Genomic DNA, 26,679 nt, shown 5'->3' on the forward strand with positions numbered 1-26,679 from the left:
AAAAGAGACAGAGGCTGTTTCACAGTCCGCAGTAAAATACCGCTTCAGAAGAACAAAGACTTCCACCTTTCAATCTGACAATATGTGTGCCATAATAGATAAGATGTTGGACTTCTACTGATATGTGATGAAATAATTCAAAGGTTGTTGGTTCGAGTCCTATCAGAGAGAATGTTTACATGGTGGCACAGTGATTAGTGTAACACTATTACAGCGCCTGTGACCCGGGTTCAATTCCCACCGCTGTCTTGTAAGATTTTGTATGTTCTCCCCATGACTGCGTAGATTTTCTGTGGGTGCTCCAGTTCCTTCCCACTTTCCAAAGATGTACAGTTAATTGGTCACATGGGCGTAATTGGGCAGCGTGGGCTTATTGGATTGGAAGGGCCTGTTACCGTACTGTATCCCTTTACATAAAATCTAAGTGCAGTTTTGGTTTGGAAAGGATGCAAGCATACTGGATAAATCCAGCAACCATAATAGGAGCAATGAAAGTCCACACAAAACATCCAGTAAACCATTCAAGTTACACTCAGTTAGAAATATTTACCTAAAGTATGCAATCAAAATTGGAGGAAAGGCAGACACTAATCATTCATTAAACCATTCAAGTTACACACAGTGGCTTATCAGTGGCCTCACTTCCAATGTTTCTGAGGCACCATCCCGATTTCAACCCTAGTGAACCAGAGTGCACGTGCTTTCAGCATGCTAGATTAATACTCTACTGGCACTGTGGCTGCAACAGATAAACAGTGTCTAGTGGGAGGTGCTGCTATACTCCTAGTAGGGCCAATCCCTAGCTGGCATGGAGAGTGGCTTTCAATAAGCAGGTAAGATGTGCACATACTGGAACAATAAATCAGGTTTCTTGTGTTCTCTTTTAATTGAACCATTTATAGGGTCTCATTATTCAACCTATTCAAATTTATTTACTATGATTTAAATCTACAGATATAATGTAAATTAATGGTACCTTCGGGATAAGGAAATTCATCCTTACTCTCTTCTAAAGGGGCGTACCGCTTTTCTGAAGCTGTGTGCTCTGGTATTTTTTCTCTGGATTCTGATTTTTTTTTTTGTTGAAAGATCAGAGGTGGAGAGGGTCAGCAAGTTTAAATTCCTCAGTATTATTATTTCAGAGGACCTGTCCTAGGCCCAGCACGTGTGCAATTAAGAAGAAAGCATGGCAGTGCCTCTACTTCCTTAGGAGTTTGCAAAGATCCAGCGTGGCATCTAAAACTTTGACAAACTTCTATAGATGTGTAGAGGAGAGTATATTGACTGGTTGCATCACAGCCTGGTAAGAACACACCAATGCCCTTGAATACAGCCCTGTCCATCATGGGTAAAAATCTACCAACTATTGAGAACATCTACATGGAGTATGGTCGCAGGAAAGCAGCATCCATCATCAGGGAACCCCACCACCAAGGCCATGCCCTCTTCTTGCTGCAGCCATGAGAGAAAAGGTACAGCAGCCTCAGGACTAAGACCACTTGGTTCAGGAACAATTATTACCCTCTCAACCATCAGGCTCTTAAACCAAAAGGATAACTACACTTAGCTTCACTTGCTCCATCACTGAAACGTTCCCTCAACCCATGGACTCTTCACCTCATGTTCTTGATATTCATTGCTTCCTGATTTATTATTATTCTTTCTTTCTTTTTGTATTTGCACTGTTGTCTTTTGCACACTGGTTGAATGCTTAAGTTGGTGCGGTCTTTTGTTGATTCTATTGTGGTTATTATGCTATTATGGATATGTTGAGTATGCCTGCAAGAAGATGAATCTCAAGGTTACTTATGGTGACATGTATATACTTTAATAATAAATTTACTTTGGTGCCAGATTCTCCAAATATTGGTAAGATTCTGGGCTCTGATTGTAGACACTCGTTATATGAAACAAGTCCATTAACACAACATCAACTGGTGCCCTCATGTGCTCTTTGTTCATCTCATCCAAGCACTTAAGGTCAATGATGTTTCATCAGAACTATCGTCCCTTTCCAATCAAACGTCAATAACTGGCAACGTTAACTCTGCTACCTTTCTCCACAGGGCTGCCAAACCTCTACAAATGTCCAACACCATCAATTTTCAATGCAAACAGCCTAATAGATACAATTGGATAAAGAAATTTATCTATAAAGCATGTTCTGTTTTGTACAAATTTGTTCCTCCAATCTTTGCTTTTTTATGTAAATTTGGTTCATTGGTCTCTTTACATTTTCAGTCCAGAAAATGGACGCTGAAAATAATGAGGTAAAAGTATGATTGGAAAATAACTAATAGATCTTCACTTAAATATAAAACTTTACAATTAACAGAGAAGCAAAACATCACATTTCTCTCGCTTCGGGGCAAACTGCAAATAATTTCTTGTGACAGCACACCAAAGCAACAGACTGGCAGTAGCCCCTTTATTGGGTGCAACTATACACCTGTTTGTTAAATCAACTATCTAATCAGCCAATTGTGTGGCAGCAACTCAATACATAAAGGCAGATATGATGAAGAGATTCAGTTATTGTTCTGACCAAACATTAGAATAGTGAAGAAATAGGATCTTAGAAAGAAATATTGACCGTGGAATAATTGTTAGTCACAGATGGGTGATTTGAGTATCTCAGAAACTGCTGATCTCCTGGGATGTTTACGCATAATTGGAATTTACAGAGAATGGTATGAGAAACAAAAAGCATCCAGTAAGTGGCAGTTCCATGGGTGAAAATGCTTTTTTAATGAGAGAGGTCAGAGGAGAATGGTCAGACTGGTTCAAGCTGACAGAAGGGCAACAGTAATTCAAATAATCATGCATTAGAACAGTGGTGTGCAGAAAAGCATCTCTGAATGTATTACATGTCAAACCTTGAAATGGATGGGCTACAGCAGCAGAAGACCACACCAGGTTGTATTGTACCTAATAAAGTGGCCACTGAGTATAAAATCCTTTATTGCTGTAGCTTCTTCCACGGTCTTAAATATTGTTCAGTACAATGGACATGGGAAATAAGAAAGGAATGGAACTGGGAATTGTGCCAAATCCTCTAGTGCTGGTGGAAAACAAAAACTGATGTTTAACTGTTTTAATTGGTTACGAAAAAGGTAAAGTGCATCATTGTTGCTCCTTTGCACATAGATTTGGAACAACTCCAGATTACCAAACAATAGGTTGTGCGCTTAAAATGCTGGCTTCTATCATCCCACATGTTTTTGTAACTTTCCGGATTATAAACTGCAAGATAATCTGACTTCAAAGTTTGTTTTTGGAGGTGGGTCCTCATTATAATGAAGCTCCACCTCAGCATGGATACAGTATTGGATGAGTGGGACCAAAGGGAAACTTTTCTGATAGGCTGCCAGTGACTAGTAGTGTGATGCGGAAGTCAGTCTTGGGTCTGTTTCTTTTTACATTGTACGACTATGACTTAGATGACGGAATTGATGGCTTTATGGTCAAATTTGTGGATGATGCAAAGATAGGTGGAGGGGAAGGTAGTGTTGAGGATACAGAGATGTTGCAGAAAGACTTGGACAGATTAGGAGAATGGGCAAAGAAGTGACTAGTCAATGTCGGGAAGTGTATGGTCACGCACTTTGATAGAAGGAATAAAAGCATAGACGATTTTCTAAATGGGGAGAAAGTTCAAAAATCCAAGGTGCAAAGAGACTTGGGAGTCCTCATGCAGGATTCCCTAAAGGTTAACTTGCAGTTTGAATCGGCGGTGAAGAAGACAGCAATGTTAACATTAATTTCGAAACGATAAGGATATAACGCTGAAGCTTTAAAAGACACATGTGAGGCCTTAGTTGGAGGATTGTGTGCAGTTTTGGGTCCTTTATTTAAGAAATGATGTGCCAACATTGGAGCAACACACAAAATCCTGAAGGAACTCAGCAGGCCAGACAGCAGTCGACATTTTGGTCCTTAATGTGACACACACAAAACCTTGGAAGAACACATTGGGCCAGGTGATATCTGTGCAGGGAGACTGGGGTGAGGCAGTTTATTTTTTATTTGGATGGTCTGGAAGCAGATGTCAACTGTCCATTTCCCTCCATAGATGTTGACTAACCCATTGGCAATCTCTTGTGTCTGGATGCGGTACTAATGTGTCTGATTAATTGGTATTATCTTCTGATCAACTTCACTAGTAAAACCATCATCTTTCTCAAAGCTCAAGTTCAAAGTAAATTTACATATATGTCACATGCTGCCTGGCTCGCTGAATTCCTCCAGCAGTTAGTATGTGTTCCTCTGGATTTTCCAGCATCTGCACAATCTCAGGCCAGGCAGCATTTCTAGGAAGAGGTACAGTCGTCGTTTCAGGTCGAGACCCTTCGTCGGTCCTGACGAAGGGTCTGGGCCTGAAACATCGACTGTACCTCTTGCAAGAGATGCTGCCTGGCCTGCTGCGTCCACCAGCAACTTTGATGTGTGTTGCTTGAATTTCCAGCATCTGCAGAATTCCTCGTATCTGCACAATCTCTTGTGTTTGTGTTTTGCTGCTTCGTCTTGTTGTTGGACAGTCCTGCTTCCATTCCAGCTTTTGTAGGTTCTAAGGGAATCGATGATGCAGGAGGTATCCAATGGGACAAACTGGTATGTAACTTGTGAGGTAATACATTCTTTCTGCCTCTTGCAGTGGCTTCTGTGCGCTCCTAACACTTTCTTGGCAAGTAAAAAATTAGATTAGCTTTATTTGTCACATGTACATAAAAACATCCAGTGAAATTCATCTGGTGAAATTCGAAGGAAGTCTAGAATCGGAGTGGGAGTGCAGAGGAAGCCATTTTTGAATTTTTTGGTTTTTTTCCATCAGCGTTCAGAGAGGTGGGACTACGCAGGTGTGTGACATCGGGCAGTGAAGCGCGGAAGATTTAAAAGGAACAAAGCCTTATACAGTGGGCAGCGTAGCTTGCGGGCTGCGGAGTGAGCCGGGAGCACAGTGAAGGCTTAAGGGCTTCGGCTCAACGGGCTTAGGCGGAAACGGGCGAGGCGAGGAAGGTTTGGTATTCATTTTCTGTTGTTATTTGAAGAAAGGGGCAGTATGAGTGTGAGGGCAGTTTGTTGTTCTCGGTGCCAGATGTGGGAGGCCCTGGAGTCTCCAAGCCTCCCGGACGTCCACATCTGCGCCAGGTGCGCCGAGACGCAGCTCCTAAGGGACCACATTAGGGAACTCAATGACCTTCGTCTGGTCAGGGAGAGTGAGGAGTTGATAGAGAGGAGTTACAGGCAGGTGGTCACACTGGGGCCACAGGAGGCAGACAAATGGGTCTCGGTTAGGAAGGGGAAGGAGAAGGGTCAGGTACTAGAGAGTACCCCGGTGGCTGTGCCCCTTGACAATTGGTACTTCTGTTTGAGTACTGTTGGGGGGGACAGCTCACCTGGGGGAAGCAACAGTGGCCGTGCCTCTGGCACAGAGTCCGGCCCTGTAGCTCAGTAGGATAGAGAAAGGAAGAGGAGGGCAGTTCCTCCAAACTAAAGGTGTAGCTATGGGCACCCGTATGGGTCCTAGCTATGCCTGCCTTTTTGTTGGGTTTGTGGAACAATCTATGTTCCGTGCCTATTCTGGTATCTGTCCCCCACTTTTCCTTCGCTACATCGACGACTGCATTGGCGCTGCTTCCTGCACGTATGCAGAACTCATTGACTTTATTAGCTTTGCCTCCAACTTTCACTCTGCCCTCAGGTTTACCTGGTCCATTTCCGACACCTCCCTCCCCTTTCTAGATATTTCTGTCTCTGTCTCTGAAGACAGCTTATCCACTGATGTCTACTATAAGCCTACTGATTCTCACAGCTATCTGGACTATTCCTCTTCTCATCCTGTCTCTTGCAACAACGCCATCCCCTTCTCGCAATTCCTCCGTCTCCGCCGCATCAGTTCTCAGGATGAGGCCTTTCATTCTAGGACAAGGGAGATGTCTTCCTTTTTTAAAGAAAGGGGCTTCCCTTCCTCCACTATTAACTCTGCTCTTATACACATCTCCCCATTTCACGTACATCTGCTCTCACTCCATCCTCCCGCCACCCCACTAGGAATAGGGTTCCCCTGGTCCTCACCTACCACCCCACCAGCCTCCGGGTCCAACATATTATTCTCCGTAACTTCTGCCACCTCCAACGGGATCTCACCACTAAGCACATCTTTCCCTCCCCCCCTCTTTCTGCATTCTGCAGGGATCGTTCCCTACACAACTCCCTTGTCCATTCGTCCCACCCATCGCTCCCCACTGATCTCCCTCCTGGCACTTATCCGTCTAAGCGGAACAAGTGCTACACATGCCCTTACACTTCCTCCCTTACCACCATTCAGGGCCCCAAACAGTCCTTCCAGGTGAGGCAACACTTCACCTGTGAGTCGACTGGGGTGATATACTACGTCCGGTGCTCCCGATGTGGCCTTTTATATATTAGCGAGACCCGACACAGACGGGGTGACCGCTTTGCTGAACATCTACGCTCTGTCCGCCAGAGAAAGCAGGATCTCCCAGTGGCCACACATTTTAATTCCACATCCCATTCCCATTCTGACATGTCTATCCACAGCCTCCTCTACTGTAAAGATGAAGCCACACTCAGGTTGGAGGAACAACACCTTATATTCCGTTTGGGTAGCCTCCAACTTGATGGCATGAACATCGACTTCTCTAACTTCCGCTAGGCCCCACCTGCCCCTCGTACCCCATCCGTTACTTATTTTTATGCACACATTCTTTCTCTCACTCTCCTTTTTCTCCCTCTGTCCCTCTGAATATACCTCTTGCCCATCCTCTGGGTCTTCCCCCGCTATCTTTCTTCCCGGAATTCCTGTCCCATGATCCTCTCGTATCCCCTTCTGCCTATCACCTGTCCAGCTCTTGGCTCTATCCCTCCCCCTCCTGTCTTCTCCTGTCATTTTGGATCTCCCCCTCCCCCTCCAACTTTCAAATCCCTTACTCACTCTTCCTTCAGTTAGTCCTGACGAAGGGTCTCGGCCTGAAGCGTCGACAGATGCTGCTTGGCCTGCTGCGTTCACCAGCAACTTTGATGTGTGTTGCTTGAATTCCAGCATCTGCGGAATTCCTGTTATTATCTGAATGGTGGCCGATTAGGAAAAGGGGAGGTGCAACGAGACCTGGGTGTCATTATACACCAGTCATTGAAAGTGGGTATGCATGTACAGCAGGCGGTGAAAAAGGCGAATGGTATGCTGGCATTCATTGCAAGAGGATTCGAGTACAGGAGCAGGGAGGTACTACTGCAGTTGTACAAGGCCTTGATGAGACCACACCTGGAGTATTGTGTGCAGTTTTGGTCCCCTAATCTGAGGAAAGACATCCTTGCCATAGAGGGAGTACAAAGAAGATTCACCAGTTTGTTTCCCGGGATGGTAGGACTTTCATATGATGAAAGACTAGATCAACTAGGCTTATACTCATTGGAATTTAGAAGATTGAGGGGGGATCTTATTGAAACATATAAGATCCTAAAGGGATTGGACAGGCTAGATGCAGTAAGATTGTTCCCGATGTTGGGGAAGTCCAGATCGACGGGTCACAGTTTGAGGATAAAGGGGAAGTATTTTAGGACCGAGATGAGGAAAAACTTCTTCACCCAGAGAGTGGTGAATCTGTGGAATTCTCTGCCACAGGAAACAGTTGAGGCCAGTTCATTGGCTATATTTAAGAGGGAGTTAGATATGGCCCTTGTGGCTAAAGGGATCAGGGGGTATGGGGGGAAGGTTGGTACAGGGTTCTGAGTTGGATGATCAGCCATGATCATACTGAATGGCGGTGCAGGCTCAAAGGGCCAAATGGCCTACTCCTGCACCTATTTTCAACGTAAATACATCCTTTAACATCAAATCAAATCAGTAAGGATTGTTTTGAGCAGCTCAGAAGTATTGGCATGCATCCAGTGCCAACATAGCAAGCCCACACCTTACTATCCCTAACCGTACATCTTACGAATATGGGAGGAAAATGGAGAACCCAAAGGACGCCAACACTGTTCATCAACCGTGAGATTGAGTTCCAGAGCCGAGAGGCAACGTTACTGCTATATAGGACCCTGGTCAGACCCCACTTGGAGTACTATGTTCATTTCTGGTCAAGAAGGATGTGGAAACTATAGAAAAGGTGCAGAGGAGATTTACAAGGATGTTGCCTGGATTGGGGAGCATGCCTTATGAGAATAGGTTGAGTGAACTCAGCCTTTTCTCCTTGGAGTGACGGAGGATGAGAGGTGACCTGACAGAGTTGTATAAGATGGTGAGAGGCATTGATCATGTGGATAGTCGGAGGCTTTTTCCCAGGGCTGAAATAGCTAACATGAGAGGGCACAGTTTTATGGTGCTTGGAAGTAGGTAGAGAGGAGATGTCGGGGTCAGGTTTTTATGCAGAGAGTGGTGAGTGCGTGGAATGGGCTGCCGGTGATAGTGATGGAAGCTGATATGATAGGGTCTTTTAAGAGACTTCTAGATAGGTACATGGTGCTTAGAAAAATAGAGGGCTATAGGTAACCCGAGGTTACTTCTAAAGTAAGTACATGTTCAACATGGCATTATGGGCTGAAGGGTCTGTATTGTGCTATAGGTTTTCTATGTTTCTATGGCACCTACGTGGGAACGTGGAAAACGTACAAACTCTTTACAGACTGCAGTGGAAAATGAACCCTGATCTCATACTCGGTGCTATAAGGCATTGTGCTAACTGCTAAGCTACTGTGCTGCCCACAGTTGTGTCTAATTTTGTATAAAATTATTTATAATTTTTGTTTGTTTTTCTTGTGAATGTTTCTTCTTTGATAATTGTCTATTATCATGTCATTATATGTTATGATATGCATGTGACCAATAAAGATATTCTCTCTAATCGTTATTTCCAGCATTCCCTATTTTGAATCTACTCTGAAAGCTGTTTCATTTTCACTAAAGGATGGATCTGTTTGACATGAAAAGGATGCAGCAATGATTCACAACTTTGACAAGGGGCTGTACAGTCAAGGTAGCACTTACTAGAAAGGGACTGCATTGCCGAAACCTCAGAAGAATAGTTTCATTGCAATTTGTTATATTACCAGAAGGCTACTCAAGGTAGATACCAATAGTCTGATATTTCAAGGGATACTTAAGGGAGAGGTAGACAACTATTAATAGACCAACTACAATATTTCTTAATTTAAAGCATGGTAGCTACTTGAAAGTCTTCATCCATGTTAGATTAGATTATTTTAATTTGTCACATGTACATCAAATCATTGAAACATGTGGTGAAATGCGTCGCTTGCATCAATGACCAGCACAGTCTGTGGATATGCTGGGGGGCAGCCCACAAAAGTCGCAATACTTCTGGCACCAACACAGCATGCCCATAACTTACTAACCCTAATGTGGGAGGAAACTGGAGCAGCCAGAGGGGGCTATGGGTGATTGGTCATTCAATGTATTTTGACTTAGATCTTTTGGCATGAAGGCTATTATAGGAAATAACTGGAGATTGAATGGACTGGCAGAGAATTTTTTCCCAGGGCAGAAATGGCTATTATGAGAGGGCATAATTTTAAGTTGATCAAAGGAGAGTATAGTGGGGTATGGGGAATACAATGAGAGTTGCTGGTATTATCATAGAATGATACAGCATAGAAGGTTATCATCTGGCCCATTCAGTCCCATTCTTCAGCTGTAAATCACTGTAAACGTGTCTTACTGCTATCAGCTTTTCATTCGCTGGAAATGTCTCTTTACTTAGTCTTTCTGACATATTCAAAATAGTTCATGTACCATTATTCTCATAATTTCTCTTACTATTCCTGCTCTAGGTGTTAGGAAATGTAGAGAAGGCTTGACCCAAACACAGAGCAGTGGAGATATTTTAGCGGTGAGCAATAACTTTAATAATAAAATGCAAGTAACAAGACACAATGAGAAACAAGACAAGATGGAACAGATATTTTATGCAACAAGACAAGCAAGGTAACTGAAGGCTAGGAACAAATAATTGAGGCTGCCTGATTCAAATGAGTGAACAAGGACTGTGAATGAGAGCTGGGTTTAAGTAGGCTGCAGATGATGAGTTGGAAACAAATGGCTGATGACTCCTGTTAGCTGGGTGAAGTCTGGGAGGTAATTGCCTGTGCAGGCTTAAAACTAAGGAGAAGAATCTGAGCTTCTTCAGCCTATATTCAGAATCAGAATCAGGTTTAATATCACCAGCATATGTCATGAAATTTGTTGTCTTTTCAGCAGCACTACAATCCAATACATAATAATAGTAAAAAAACTGAATTACAGTAAGTATATAAATATAAGTAGTGCAAAATTGGAAATTAAAAAGGTAGTGAGGTACAATCGTGTTCATGGGTTCAATGTGTCCATTCAGAAATTGAATAGGAGGGGAAGAAGCTGTTCTTGAATCATTGAGTGTGTGGCCTTCAGGCTCCTGTACCTCCTTTCTGATGGTAACAATAAGAACAATGCATGACCCGGGTGATGGGATCCTTAATTATGGACACAACGTTTCTGAAGCATTGCTCTTGAAGATGTTCTGAATACTACGGAGGCTGGTGCTCATGATGGAGCTGACTAATTTTACACCCCTCTGCAGCTTACTTCGATCCTGTGCAGTAGCCCCTGCCCCCCACCATACAGATGGTGATGCAGCCAGTTAGAATATTCTCTATGGTACATCTGTAGAAATTTGGTGACATACAAAATCTCCTCAAGCTCCTAATAAAATATAACCACTGCTATGACTTCTAAGTGTAGACAGCCACAAAGACACAAGAGACTGTGCTCTGGAGCAACAAACAATCTCAGGAACTTAGTGGGTTGAACAATGTCTGTAGAAGAAAACAAATTGTCACAAATGCAGGGATTCAACCCAAAACCATTTCCTACACAGATGCTCCTCAACCTGCTGACTTCTTTCCTCCTGCAGGTTATTTGTTGCTGTCATTTGTCATACCTGGAATTTACAAATAAATCTTTGGAATGTCATCAAATGCTTTTACAAATATCCACAGATGTATGGTGGAGAGCATTTGAACTAGATGCATCACTGATTGCCTGATATGAAAGCTCCAATGCACAGGATGACAAGAAGCTTCAGAGGGTTGTAGACAGAGCCTGTGCCATCATGGGCACTAGCCTTCCCATCATCGAGGATATCTTCAAAAGGCAATACCTCAAAAAGTTTGCTCTTCAGGACCCATACCAAAATCTCCATTCGTTCTCTTTGAAATGTCCTACAATGATTGTTAATTAGGCGAGCTTACACTAGACAGGGCTGTGTAAGTTTTGTGATAGTTTTGGGTTTCATAATATCCCTTAGAAACCTCCCTGGACCTGGAATGGAAGGAGGGAAGGAACAGCACTTTACCATTTGGCTTAATGTCATTGTTATTCCCTTTTACTAGCAGATATGGAGAGTAATATCCACCAAATTGTGTTTCCCTTTAAATAAATTTTTTTCTGGATGTCCTATCACCTCAATATATTGCAGAAGGGTAAAGTAGTTAGACTCGGATCTGGGCTATAGCAAGAGATTAAACAAGCTGGGTCTTTACTCCTTGGAGCATACGAGACTGAGTGATGATCTTCTGGAACAGTGGTTCCCAACCTGGAGTCCACGGACCCCTGGGTTAATGGTGGGGGTCCATGGCATAAAATTGATTCTAGAGCAACTGTACATAAAATCATATGGGCAAAGATAAACAGTCTTGTTTCCAGGGTTGGGGAATTGAAAACTAGAGGGCATAGGTTGGAGATGAAAGGTTTATTGAGAACCTGAGAGGTAACTTTATTTATACAGCGTGTAGTACGAAACCAACTGTAGTTGAGGCAGATATATTAGATGCATTTAAAGACAATACGCACAAGTATATGGATGACTAAGAGCTTAGAGGGATGACAAAGAGTGCAGGGAAATAGGGTTAGCTTGAATATACTGTATATCTTGTTCAGCACGGACACAGATGGGCCGACGGTTCTTTTTCCAATCTGTATGACTTTTTCTCAGCTACTTATAGGACATAAGCCTGTCTTCGTTGGATATGTGTTAATTTGAGTGCATATTTGTCCTATGTGCGATGTTCTTGCAGGAATGGCATCTGTTCCCTGTTACAGCTGGTAGGTAACTTAAAACATAGAAAACTACAGACCCTTCGGGCCACAATGTTGTGCTGACCTTTTAACCTACTCTAAGATCAACCTAACCCTTCTGTCCTATGCAGCCCTCCAGTTTTCTATCATTGTAAGAGCCTATCTGAGATTTTGTTAAATACCCCAAACGTACTGTATCTTTACCACCTCTAGCAGGGCATTCCATGCACTCATCACTCTGTAAAAGTACTTGCCATTGACATCACCCCTATACTTTCCTTCAATCACTTTTAAATTATCCCCCTTGTATTAGCCATTCCTGCTTGGGGGAGAAAACTTCTCCATCAATCCATTCTATCTATGCCTCATCACCTTGTACACCTCCAGCAGCAAGCTGGTAAATAACCTCTGCACCCTCTTCAATACTTCTTCCTCTAATAAGATGACCAGAGCTGAACATAATAATCCAAGTGTGGTCTAACCTTGTGAAAGAGTGGAGAGGAAGGGGTCATCCATTGTGCTGGGGACCTGAAACTTTGAAATTGAATTGAAGGGACTGTTTCTGTGTGCATAACTCAATGACTCTAAACTCTATGTGACAACAGTAAACCACAGAACATAGAACTGTACAGTACAGGCTCATCGGCCCACAATGTTGTGCTGACCTTTTAACCTACTCTAAGGTCCCTTCCCTCCTACATAGCCCTCCATTTTTCTATCACCCATCTACCTATCTAAAAGTTTCTTAAAATCTCCCTAATGTATCTGCCTCTACTTCCACCCTTGGCAGCATGTTCCAACTTCCCAACTGCTAAGTTTGATTTGCTATAGTTTTCAATTTGATATTCATTCCAAGCAGAATCAGAAAGGTTCATATTTCAAAGTAAATTTGTTATCAAAGCATGTATACGTCACCATATACTACTCTGAAATTCATTTTCTTGCAGGCATTCACAGTAGAACAAAGAAATACAATATAATCAATGAAAAACTACACATAAAGATTGAGAAGTAACCAATATGCAAAAGAAGACAAACTGTGCAAATACAAATAATAATAATAAACAGCATTGTCTGATTCAGTTCTATTGTATAGAAAACCACAAACAACCTCAGTGGAGATGTTGGCATCTTTATTTGGTTTACTTGAAAGGATTTGTTCAGCATGTCAAACTTGAATCTTTAGGACTGTTCAACTGTGACTTGTTCATCTGTTAAATGCTAGTAAAGCAATAACTAATGTGTTTTAGGTGTATGATCTGGATGAAGAGGCGGAAGGATGAGTGAGTAAGTTTGCGGATGACACGAAGATTGGAGGAGTTGTGGATGGAGCTGTAGGTTGTCGAAGGTTACAAGAGGGTATAGGCAGGATGCAGAGTTGGGCAGAAAAGTGGCAGATGTAGTTCAGTCTGGATAAGTGTGAGGTGATACATTTTGGAAAGACAAACCAGAAGGCTGAGTACAGGGTTAATGGTCGGTTACATAAGAGTGTGGATGAGCAGAGGGATCTTGGGGTTCAAATCCATACATCCCTCAAGGTCGCTGCACAGGTTGATACGATAGTTAAGAAGGCCTATGGGATGCTAGGCTTCATTAATAGGGGATTGAGTTCAAGAGTAGAGAGGTCATGTTGCAACTCTACAAATCTCTGGTGAGACCACACTTAGAGTATTGTGTTCAGTTCTGGTCACCTCATTATAGGAAGGATGTGGAAGCTATGGAGAGGGTGCAGAGGAGATTTACCAGGATGTTGCCTGGATTGTAAAACAAGTCTTATGGGGCAAGGTTATCAGAGCTGGGACTTTTCTCTTTGTAGCGTAGAAGGATGAGAGGGGACTTGATAGAGGTCTACAAGATTATGAGAGGCATAGATAGGGTGAATAGCCAGTACCTGTTTCCCAGGGCACGAATAGCAAGCACCAGAGGGCATATGTACAAAGTTAAGGGAGGGAAGTTTAGGGGAGACATCAGGGGTAAGTTTTTTACACAGAGGGTTGTGGGTGCCAGGAATAACTTGCCAAGGATGGTGGTGGAGGCTAAAACATTAGGGGTATTTAAGAGCCTTTTGGACAGGCACATGGATAAAAGAAAAATAGAGGGTTACGGGGTAGTGTGGGTTTAGTACAATTTTTTAAGGAATATATGGGTTGGCACAACATCGAGGGCCGAAGGGCCTGTACTGTGCTCTGGTATTCTAGTGTCTAGTGTCTTTCATTTCAAAGTTCAAGGTAAATTAATTATCAAAGTATGTCACCATATACAAATCTGAGATTCATTTTCCTGTTGGCATACTCAATAGATCCATAATAGAATAATAATCATAATAGAATCAATAATAGTCTGCATTTGTGATTATTTGTATTTATTGACCACACCAGAAACTTTCACAGGGCAAATACGGTTCCTTCCATTGTAAGCCAATTATTACTACAATGTACACATGAAGGAAAAGTGTAATGGACCTTGATGTGAATTTTACCAACATTTATTTTTGCCTCTTTGTACTTCATAAAGAGGAGGTTGCCTGTTTAATTTGGGATATGGTTCAGTAACCTCCAACATCCCTTTTTCAATATTTTTATTAATTTTCTACTTAGGAAAATACGGAGTTCAAGAAAAAAAGGAATATATCAAATACATTATACTGAATCGCACATACAAACTCCCTACTCTATATTCATACAAATTGATTAATTCATAATATTAAAATATAGTAAATTTATTATATGGAAAAAAATCTAACCCACTACCAAGACCAAAGCTGATTAGTAAAGAAAAAAAAGTATATTATTAGCCATCATTTGTGCTTTAACGGCAAATCAAAGGTTTTGAAAATAGTTCAAAAAAGGTCCCCACAATGTTTGAAAGTCCTGATTAGATTCAGAAATTGAACACCAAATCTTCTCTAAATTTAAACATGACCTCACATCACGCAGCCATTGAACGTGAGTGGGCAGAACCGCATCTTTCCATTTAAGCAACAGCGCCCTCCTAGTCATAAGAGAAATAAAAGCCAAAATGTGCAAATCAGATTTCTCCAAGATAATATCCTTTCCTCCAACAATATCAAATAAAGTGGTCAAAGGATTAGGCTTAAAATTTACTTAAAAAGTACCGAGAAGGTTTGAAATACTTCTTTCCAATATTTTTCAAGACTCGGGCATGTCCAAAACATAACCAGAAGCCGTGGATGACCGCAGAGGTGCGTGCGCTGCTGAGGACCCATGACTCTGCCTTTAGAGCAGGTGACAAGGCAGCCCTAACAACAGCAAGGGCCAAACTGTCCCAGGCCATCAGAGAGGCAAAGCGTGCACATGCCCAGCGAATCCACAGCCACTTCCAGGACAGCGGCGACACGCGGCGCATGTGGAAGGGCATTCAGGACATCACCAACTACAAGACAACACCACCTGCCTGTGCTGGTGATACCTCCCTCCCAGATGCGTTGAATAACTTCTACACTCGTTTTGAGGAGGAAAATGATGTGGCGGCAAGGAAGACCATCCCTCCTCCAAACGACCAGGTGTTGTGTCTTACCATGGCCGATGTGAGGAGAACCCTGTATAGGGTCAACCCACAGAAGGCTGCTGGACCAGACAATATTCCCGGCAGAGTGCTCAGAGTATGTGCAGACCAGCTAGCTGAGATTCTCACTGACATCTTCAACATCTCCCTGAGCAGCGCCGTCGTTCCTACGTGCTTCAAGGCCGCCACCATCATCCCCATGCCAAAGAAGTCTTCAGTGTCCTACCTCAATGACTACCATCCCGTCGCACTCACATCCATCATCATGAAGTGTTTCGAGAGGCTCGTCATGAGGCACATCAAGACCCCGCTGCCCCCCTCACTGGACCCCCTGCAGTTCGCGTATCATCCCAACTGTTCAACAGATGACGCCATTGCCATCACCCTCCAACTGGCCCTAACCCACCTGGACAGAAAAGACACGTATGTTCGAATGCTGTTCATAGACTTCAGTTCAGCATTCAGTGCAATCATTCTTCAGAAACTGATTGGAAAGCTGAGCCTACTGGGCCTGATCACCTCCTTCTGCAACTGGATCCTAGACTTCCTGACTGGGAGACCTTAGTCAGTCCGGATTGGAAGCAGCATCTCCAACACCATCACACTGAGCACGGGGACCCCCCAGGGCTGTGTGCTCAGTCCACTGCTGTTCATTCTGCTGACCCACGACTGTGCTGCAACACACAGCTTGAACCACATCATCAAATTTGCTGATGACACGACCGTGGTGGGTCTCATCAGCAAGAACGATGAGTCAGCATACAGAGAGGAGGTGCAGCGGCTAACGGACTGGTGCAGAGCCAACAACTTGTCTCTGAATGTGAGCAAAGCAAAAGAGATAGTTGTTGACTTCAGCAGGACACGGAATGACCACTCTCCATCTCACCTGGTCCCTCAACACCAGCTCCATAGCAAAGAAAGCCCAGCAGCGTCTCTACTTTCTGCGAAGGCTGAGAAAAGTCCATCTCCCACCCCCCATCCTCACCATATTCTACAGAGGATGTATTGAGAGCATCCTGAGCAGCTGCATCACTGCCTGGTTCGGAAATTACACCATCTTGGATCGCAAGATCCTGCAGTGGATAATGAGGTCAGCTGAGATCATCGGGGTCTCTATTCCCGCCATTTACACCACATGCTGCATCTGTAAAGCAAACAGCATTATGAAGGACCCCACACACCCCTCATACAAACTCTTCTCCCTCCTGCCATCTGGCAAAAGGCACCGGACTCTCACGACCAGACGATGTAACAGTTTCTTCCCCCAAGCCGTCAGACTCCTCAATACCCAGAGCCTGGACTGATACCAACCTACTGCCCTCTACTGTGCATATTGTCTTGTTTATTATTTATTGTAATGCCTGCACTGTTTTGTGCACTTTATGCAGTCCTGGGTAGGTCTGTAGTCTAGTGTAGTTTTGTGTTGTTTTACGTAGTTCAGTGTAGTTTTTGTATTGTTTCATGTAGCACCATGGTCCTGAAAAGCGTCTCATTTTTACTGTGTACTGTACCAGCAGTTACGGTCGAAATGACAATAAAAAGTGATTTGACTTGATGAATGAGTGCATGTACATGTGATGAAATTGCATGTCCAAAACATTCCTGTATCTCTACTGATTGCAGATACATGAGGTCTGGGATTCTTAAATAAACATCTTTACCATGACCTTAGCCAGCGAACCTACTGAATACTTCAGGTTGGAACAACAACTCCATTGGGAATTATTTTTCCAATGTGGTTTTTCTCTTTGGAGAAGGAGGAGAGGTGACTTTACAGAGGCACACAAGAGGTGACTATACAGTGGTATAAGAGGCATAGGCCAAGTGGACAGCCAGTTCTTTTTATCCCCCCAAAGTAGAAATGGCTAATACAAGGGGGTTAACTAAGGTTTTTAGAGGAAACTATATTGTGTCAAAGTGGTAAGTGCATGGAATGCACTACCAGCAATTGTGGTAGAGGCAGGTACATTAGAAACACTTAAGAAACTCTTAAATAGAGACATGGATGATAGAAAAAATGGAGGGCTTTGAAGGGTTAGGTTGATCTAAGGTCAGCACAACATCATGGACTGAAGGGCCTGTACTATGCTCTACAGTTCTATATTCTATAGCTACAACTTAATAACTCGAACATCTTTGGAATGTGGGAGGAAACCGGAGCATCTGGAGAAACGTACATGCGTTAAGGGTACAAAATCCTTACAGTTATTGGCAAGAATTGAACCCAAATCACTGATGCAGTAAAGAATTACAGTAACTAATCATGACTAATGTTTTACATAAGCACTTCTTTCTTACACAATACTCTACCTTTATGTATATCGTTAACCCTTGACTATCTGGTAAGTTGTTGAATGTACTCTGCATCCGAGTCTCTATGGTTCTTATAAGTAAAGCGTTCTAAAGGTTCACTAACCTCCAAGTGAAGACAATTCTTCTCTTTTTTTGACCCAACTGGTAGATCCCTTATTTTGAGATTCTGACACCCCAATCAGGGTCTCATAAGGGTGCCAGCCAGGGTGTCACCCCAACCATCCCCCTGTCAAACACCGTAAAAAAATTCTCTTTCAATAATGGAAAGGGAAAGCAGTATGTGTGCCACTGCCGTTTACAGTCATGGTGTTGTGGGAACTACATGTTTTCTAAGCTGCTGAGGTGCACTGCACTTTCCAAACTCTTGGCCCAACTGTGACTGAACAAGAGGGTTGATATGAACAAAGTCTGGTCACAACTAATATTTCCATACAGGTACAATGATGACAGCAATATAGATAGAGCATCTAACCTCTCAACCTGTTGAACATCAACACACGTATACTCTACCTTCAGATTCATTTTCCTGCAGGTATTTACAGGAAAACAAAGACATAGAATAGAATTTATGAAACATATATATGAAAAAAGACTAACAAACAATCAATGTGCATATAAAAATAAGTAATACTGAGAATATGAGTTCTCGAATCCTTGACAGTGAGTCTGTAGCTTGTAGGATGAGTTCAGAGATGATGTGAGTGAAGTTATCCATGCTGCTTTGGGAGCCTTATTGTTGAAGGATATGAGCTGTTCTTGAACCTGTGGTGTGGGACCTGAGGCTCCTGTACCTCCTGTCCAATGGTAGCAGTGAGAAGAGAGCATGGCCTGGATGGTTGGGGATCATTGATGATGGACGCTGTTTTCTTGTGGCCGAACTCCATGTAGGTGTACTTAGTGGTGGGGAGGGCTTTGCCTGTGATGGTCTGGCTCTATCCACCACTTTCCGTAGACTTCTCCATTTTTGGGCATCGGAACTTCCATACCAAGCCATGATGCAACCATTCAGAATACTCTCCACTGTGCATCTATAGAAGTTTGTCAAAGTTTTAGATGACATGCTGAATGAACACAGGATTATTAGAAAGTAGAGGCACCGTGGTGCCTTCTTTGTAGTTGCACTTACATGCTGGTCCCAGTACAGATACTCTGATATGACAATGCCAAGGAATTTAAAGTCACTGACCCTCTCAACCTCCGATTGCCTGATGAGGACTGGCTCCTTGGACTGACATTGAGTATTGTCATCAGCCATTTTATTCAGCCTGTCAAATTTAAATAGTACAAGTTTCATTTTTAGTTTTAAGTTAATGGGGAAAGTGTCATTTGAAAGAGTATTCCCTGAGATATAAAAATCAATGCAATAAGAGCCCTTAACAACATCAATTCAGCATGCAATAACAGCAAAATTAGAATAACCCATAAAAGTATTTTATTGAGGAATAACAATGTTTAAAACTTTAATATATAGTTACATAAAAGCATAAAATGATAGGATTAGAAATTTTAGTTATAGCAGTCAAAGCTTTGGCCTTTGGGTTAGTCCAGGGTTAGAGGCCTGCTGTTCGGTGATTGGCGGCAGAACCTAGGGTCAATGCTGAGGAGTGAAGCCCGAAGGTTGATTTGAAGCCTGGAACAGGAGGCCCAGTGGCCATGCCCCGAGTCTGAGAACCTCTGTGAGTCTACTGAGGAAGTTGAAAGTCTGCAAGACATGTCGGAGCCTGCTGGAAGCTGGAGGCCTGGGGTTGGAGGTTTGTGTATGTGCCTAGGGAGGAATGGGGCTTGTTTTGCTGTTGTTGTTTAGTTACTTCTTGTGTTCTGTATGTTCTGCCAAGTATTGTGGGCATACAAGAATGTGTGGTGGCACTTGCAGTCTGTCCCCCTGCATGTACTTAGATACGTTGGATGCTAACATAAATGCACATTTCACTGTGTCTTTCTACGTATATGTGATAAGTAAATCTGAACCCTAAATCTGTATGAGAATCCTTGGGTTCAGAACCCTGTTCCTAATTATTTTATACTACAGTTCATATAATCACTTTTAAAATACTGCTTTTAAAATTCCTTTTCTTAAAGATGGCCTAAATATTATTATTAAAAACTGAAAATCGTAATTGATATTTACATGCATTTGGCTGAGTAATTTTTTAAAAAAGTATAATTTATTAACTTTATCTTAAATTCAACAATTTTAAATGGCCCCTGAATGTAAGGGACATTGGAAAGAGTTGCAAAGGCCTTTGAAAGCACAAAGCAGTAAAATTCCTTCAGGGCTGTCCAGTTCAGACTCCTGGTCTGTTCTGAGATAATCTCGACAGTGAGAGAGGGCTGCAGGACCAAAGGTCAACTGAGCATGATCTAAACCAATATATCTGAAATTTAGTATTCACTGGAATCTTGTACCTTTTTATCATAACCATTTACGTTCAGTAAATGCTTTTAGATAACTTGTGAAACTATGAAATATTTTCATGAAACCATGAAGTGTTGAATTCCGGAGACATCTAAACAGAGTGATGGATCTTGAAGGTGTCACAGGTTACTAACTAGCTATTGACCAACCAGGGTATAAATGGAATCTTCAAGGACCCAGAGTAAAGGCTTTTGAAGGAGTTGTCATTCTTTGGAGTTTACTTTGCACAAGGAAGCAGTGTGGACCATCTTATCCCTTCCAGCGAAATCTTGAATTATTTAGCATATCACCAACTCCCAGCTTTTGATATGTTGAAGACAAACTTCTACCAGTCTCAGCTTGGAGTACACTCAATGACTAAGCATCTGGGTGATAGAAAAATAAAGAGCTATGTAGGAGGGAAGGATTAGATTGATCTCAAAGTTGGTTAAAAGGTCAGCACATCATCGTGGGGTGAAGCCCCAGTACTGTTCCATCATGTTCTGTCAAGGGAATCCCCTTAGCTCAGGAATCAGTCCTGTGCTACAACCTATGAGTTGTTTTCTAATCTTTGTACAGCAGGTTCAAACTTACTCAGACCCTGGCATCTAAATTCTGACCCTCAATATGTCATAGAGTCCTGCTCACTTTCCATATTTACTTCCCCATGTCCAAAATTCTCAGCAATGTATGTCACTTTGACCATCCCACCTTTTCCCAACTTCTCCAGTACCATATTCCAGAATCAGCATTCAGAACTAAAGCGACACAAACAAAGCACTGGAGGAACTCAGTGGGCCGTGCAGTCTATATGGAGGGAAATAGATCCTTGATGTCTTGGGGTGAGCACCTTTATTTCGATTATCCCAATGCAGAGAACAGAGAACTGTCCATTTCTCTCCATTGATCCTACCTGACTTGCTGTGTTCCTCTTGCATTTTGTGTGTTCCTCAAGATTCCAATATCAGCAAGAAGTTGTGAAATTTCTAGTTTTGTGGCAGCAATACAGTGCAATACATGAAATATACTATATTAAGTATACTATACATATAAATACATACATATATGTATATATAGTGGAATCTATGGCATCACCCCAGATAGATTAAAAAAAACACAACAGGCTCAAATTGTTTTAAAAAGGTCGGTAACATAAACTGAGGAGTTAAAATAAAGCAGAATATGATGTTTTAATAAATAACCACAGCAATCTTTTAACTCACATTTCATAATCCATTCCAATGAATAAGAAATTGCATCCTCGTCAGTCCAAAGGAGACCAAGATTCAAGATTCAAGATTCAAAATTGCTTGATGTCATTTCCAGTTCACAAGTGTAAAGGAAAAAGAAATAATTGTTATCCCAGATCCAATATAGCACACACAAAAAAATACCAAAGATATGCAAGAGACTGCAGCTGCTGGAATGTGGACCAACAAACAATCCACTGGAGAAACTCGGTCAGTCAAGCACTATACTAATGCAGGCTTTAGACCCAAAACATCGACAGCTGCTTTCTTCACACAGATGTTGCTTGATCCGTGGATTTAGAAAACAAATCATAGGACCTAGAACATTGCAGTACAGAACAGGACCTTCAGACCTTTTAACCTACTCTAAGATCAAGCTAATCTTTGCCTTCTACATAGCTCTCCATTTTTCTGTCAACAATGTACCTATCTAAGAGTCTCTTCAATGCCCAAATGCATCTTTGTCTACCACCACTCCGTCCAATCATCATAAAACGATGTCAATAAATATCAGATTTCCAATATCTGTATTTTTAATCTATTTCAATCTCTGGGCTGTACATTAATTTCCAAGAGAAATTCCAGTACTCACTGAACTCTGGCAGAACACACCAATTCTGAAATCTCTCTCTTTTCTTTGTAATTACTTACAATCACCATGCAGCATTTTTAAAATACGAGTATATTTTCAAATCTTTTTATTGTGTAATATGTGACAGGTGATTTGGGAGAAATATTCCTCAATTATCTGCAAGGTACCAAGTGATAATCAAACATCAAATAAGGACTGCAAACACTCAAAGGACAGGATTCAACCACTTCATAAACACAAAGTGAAAATTGTTATAACTTACAGTGATTTAAAATCAATAGTTGGAATATACTTAATATCTAGAACATAGAATATTGAAAACAGAAATTTATAGCACAGTACAGGCCCTTTGACCCACAATGTTACGCTAACCTTTTAACCTACTCTAAAATTAATCTAACCCTTCCCTCCAACATAACCCTCCATTTTTCCATCATCCATATGCTTATCTAAGAGTCTCTTAAATGTCCCTAATATGTTTCCCTCTATCTCCGCATCCAGCAACGTGTATCATGTACCTACGACTTTCTATGTAAAAAACTTACTTCTGATATCCGCTTATATTTTCCTCCTTGTATTAGCAACTTGTGCCTGAGGAAAAAGTCGCTGACTATCCACTTGATCTAGTAGATTTCCCTGGTATATTCTTGCTCTTCGGTCTAACATCTATCTCATCGCCAAATTCCATGCTTCAATACACAAATATATGATTTCAGATGAGTTGAACAGGAAACGGAGGATAACTGGAGACTCTGAACAGAATCAGTGCCAACTGGATGTATGATTGACTCATCATTTTAATGCCACTTCAGATGACCCTTCAGTTCAGCTAAAGAAATATAACACAGTGCAAATTCGCTCATGCTGAAGAGGCTGCAAATGGAACTGAGAGCTGTGTACATTACAGTTTTTCATCATGTCTATGATGGGTAAACTATTCATTCTTTCATCACTAGTTCAGTATCAGAGGCAACATTGTCATTATAGGCTTTAAAATATTCCAGTAATCTTCTTGTAATAAGTCTTGTATTTAATATTACCTTCAGTATTAACAAGCTTTACCGAAATAACTTTTACATTAAATCAGAGATCAATTGTATTAAAAGGAAAAGGTTTATGTTATCCATCTGGGCAAGCATACTGTGCTCTCTTGAGCTGCTGCTTTCAAATATTTAATTTAATCAATTGATTTAAAAAAATACTTCATTCCCCTTAATTGATGTGGAATATTATATCAGGAGATTTTAATGTGCCCCCTGCTTTAAAAACAAAGCCATGGAGTTCTTCACGGATGTTGTAATGGTATAGTTTTAGCTGAACATTAAACTTGGATTTCATCGATGCAAAAGATCCCTTAAACCCATTTCATAGAAGAGCATAGGTCATCTCCCTGATGTCTTGACTGATGCATATCCATCAATCAACATTACTAAACCAATTTTCTGACTTTATTATGTTACTGTATGTAAATTTATTATTGTAATTTCTACAAAAATGATTGTTACATTGGTGTAATTATGAGGGAGTCTATCTGACTCCCTTATCCACATGTCCATCCCCACTGATCTCCCTCCAGGCACTTATCCCTGCAAGCGTGACAAGTGCTACACCTGCCTACGCACCACCTCCCTCATCACAATTCAGGACCCCAAATACCCTTCCAGGTGAAGCAACACTTCATCTGTGAGTTTGTCGGAGTTAACTACTGTACCTAGTGATCCCAGTGTGGCTTTGTCTACATCAGTGAGATCCAGCGTATACCAGGGAACCGCTTTATCAAGCACTTTTGCTTCATCCACCACAAAAAACAGGATTTCCTAGCGACCACCCACTTTACTTCTACTTCCTATTCCCATTCCAACATGTTGGTCTATGGATTCTTCTAGGCTCATGATAAGGACAATCTCAGATCAGAGGAACAACACTTCATATTCTGTCTGAGCAGCCTCCAACCTGATGGAGTAATCATCAATTTCTCTAACTTCTGATAATTTCTTCACCCTCCCCTTTCTCTCTTTTTCTATTTCCTATTCTACTCCCCACATACACCTTCCTTTCTCAACTGCCTATCACCATCCTCTGCTCCCCCTCCTCCATCTCTTTCTCCCATGGTTCACTCTCTTCTCCTATCAGATTCCTTCTTCTTCAGCTCTTTACTTCTTCCACCTGTCACCTCCCAGTCCTACCTCCCCCAACTCACTGGGTTTCACCAATCACCTGCCAGCTTGTATTCCTTTCCCTCCCCCAACTTTCTTATTCTGGCTTCTACCCGCTTCATTTCCAGACCTGAAGAAGGGTCTTAGTTCGAAATGTCGAATGTTTATTCCCCTCCATAGGTGCTGCCTGACCTGCTGAGTTCCTCCAGCATTTTGGGTGAGTGTTGCTCCGGGTTTCTAGCATCTGCACAATCTCTTGTGTCATCACTGCATTGATTGTGAAGCATTTAGGGACACTGAAAGATTTTATTTTTGTAAGTTTTTATTTTAATACTTTTTGAAACACAAAACTTTCAAGTAAGACAAGAACTCAAATTAGTCCCAAGTGTTAGTTGCTTATTTTCAGTTTTTCAATAATATATGATTGAGTTTACATAGTCACTTAGAGTGAAGTCAACTGTGCTTTTTAAACGTAAGTGGTTCTGCAGATGATGGAAATCCAGAGTAACACACACAAAATGCTAGAGAAACTCAGCAGGTCATGCAGCATCAATGGAAATGAATAAAACCTTTTTAGACTGAGACCCTTCATCAGGACTGGAAAGGAAGGGGTCAGAAGACAGAATAAGAAGGTGGGGGAGGGGAAGGACGACAAGCTAGAAAATGATCAGAGAAGCCAGGTGGGTGGGGGAGGGGGAAGAAAATAAGCTGTGAGGGGAGAATTGGAAAATGGCAGAATTGGTGAGATTGTAGAAGAAGGAATCTGATAGGAGAGGAGAATAAACCCTGAGAGAAAGGAAAGGAAGAGGGCAACCGGGGGAGGTGATAGGCAAATAGAGGTAAGAAACCAGAGTGGGGAATAGAAGAAGGGAGAAAGTGGAGGGAAAATAATAATGGAAGGAGAAATCAATGCTCATGCCATCAGGTTGGAGGCTTCCAAGACAGAATATAAGATGTTGTTCCTGCACCCTGAGAGTGGCCTCGTTATGGCAGAAGAACCATGGATTGACAGGTCAGATGGGAATGGGGAGAGGAATTAACGTGGTTGGCCACTGGGAATTCCCATTTTTTATGGTTGGAGCTGAAATGCTCAATAACGCAGTTTCCCAATTTATGTTGAGTCTCACCAATGTAGAGGAGGCTGCATCAGGAGCACTGGGTACAATAGACAACACCAACAGATTTGCAGATAAAGTGTTGCTTCATCTCTAAGGATTGTTTGGGGCCCTGAATGGAGGCCAGGGAGGAAGTGAGTGGGCAGGTATACCATTTCTGCTGCTTGCAGGGATAAGTGACAGGAGAGAGATTAGTGGGGAGGAATGAATAGACAATGGAATCACAGATGATCACAAATAATCACGGCAGAAAGCAGAGAGTAGGGGGTGGGGTAGAGGTAAAGATTTGTTTGGTTGTAGGATCCCGTTGAAGATGGCGGAGGGTTTTTACATAATTGATAGATCTTGATCAGTGATGTTCAGTTACAGTGCATCATGTGCTTATGTGGTTTCTCTTTGTGTTATTTTAATCCATAAAAAATAATCATAGTGAAATACTTTGCATAAATGCTAAGTGTTTCCTGACATCAGCAATAAGGATTAGCAAGTGTGATACAGCTGAAAGCATATTAAGTTCTAATCCAACACAGACATAGAAGCAGAAATAAGCTATCAAATGCTCCTCAAACATTAACCCTTCCATTCTCAGGCACACAGCCCTCAAATGCTCCTCAAATATTAACCCTTCTATTCTCAGGCACACGTACAGAACAGCCTTTATTCTTGTACTTCACCTGAAACTGTCTTTAGTACATTTGTAAGATGCTTCAATATATATCCTTTTTAAGCTATGCTGTCTCCTTTTTGTAAAATTTCTCATCTATCCTCACTCAATTCCTACCCATGCTGAATGTTGCTGTCAATATACTGAATTGCAGTGGTGGACACCATTCACATATTGGCTGATAGCACATCAATTCTCCCCTGATGGACAAAGGTCACTGCTTTAAAGATTGGAGCTGGCCTCTAATTCCCTCCTTGGCTTTGACATCACTTTTGGGGTGCATGATGGCTAAGCGGTTAGCATAACCCTATCAGACTGCCAGCAATCCGGGTTCAATATCATCGCTATTTGTAAGGAGCTTGGCCCTTCTCCCTATGACTGTGCGTGCTTCCTCCAGGCACTCTGGTTTCCTCCCACATTCCAAAGACACATGGTTAGTTGCTCATATGCAATTAAGCATTACAGGTTCATTGTGCCGAAGGGGTCTGTTAGCATGCTCTATCCCTCAACTAAGCTAATTAAATACCCAGCACGGTTTCATCTCCCTGATGATAACTTGTTCTTCTCTAGTCCCT

The 26,679-nt window shown here is 42.0% G+C and overlaps 1 long non-coding RNA gene across 1 annotated transcript in view; it reads left to right on the forward strand.

Annotated features, from left to right (window-relative positions):
• The first annotated feature begins 739 nt into the window (after positions 1–739).
• The window catches only part of LOC134351288 (uncharacterized), a 79,326-nt gene continuing 53,386 nt past the window's right edge, over positions 740–26,679 (forward strand). The window contains exon 1 of the long non-coding RNA XR_010019119.1: positions 740–833. This is a non-coding gene — a long non-coding RNA (uncharacterized LOC134351288). The remainder of the gene's footprint in view (positions 834–26,679) is intronic.

This window comes from Mobula hypostoma, chromosome 9, assembly GCF_963921235.1.
Source record: "Mobula hypostoma chromosome 9, sMobHyp1.1, whole genome shotgun sequence".
NCBI classification, from domain to species: Eukaryota; Metazoa; Chordata; class Chondrichthyes; order Myliobatiformes; family Myliobatidae; genus Mobula; species Mobula hypostoma.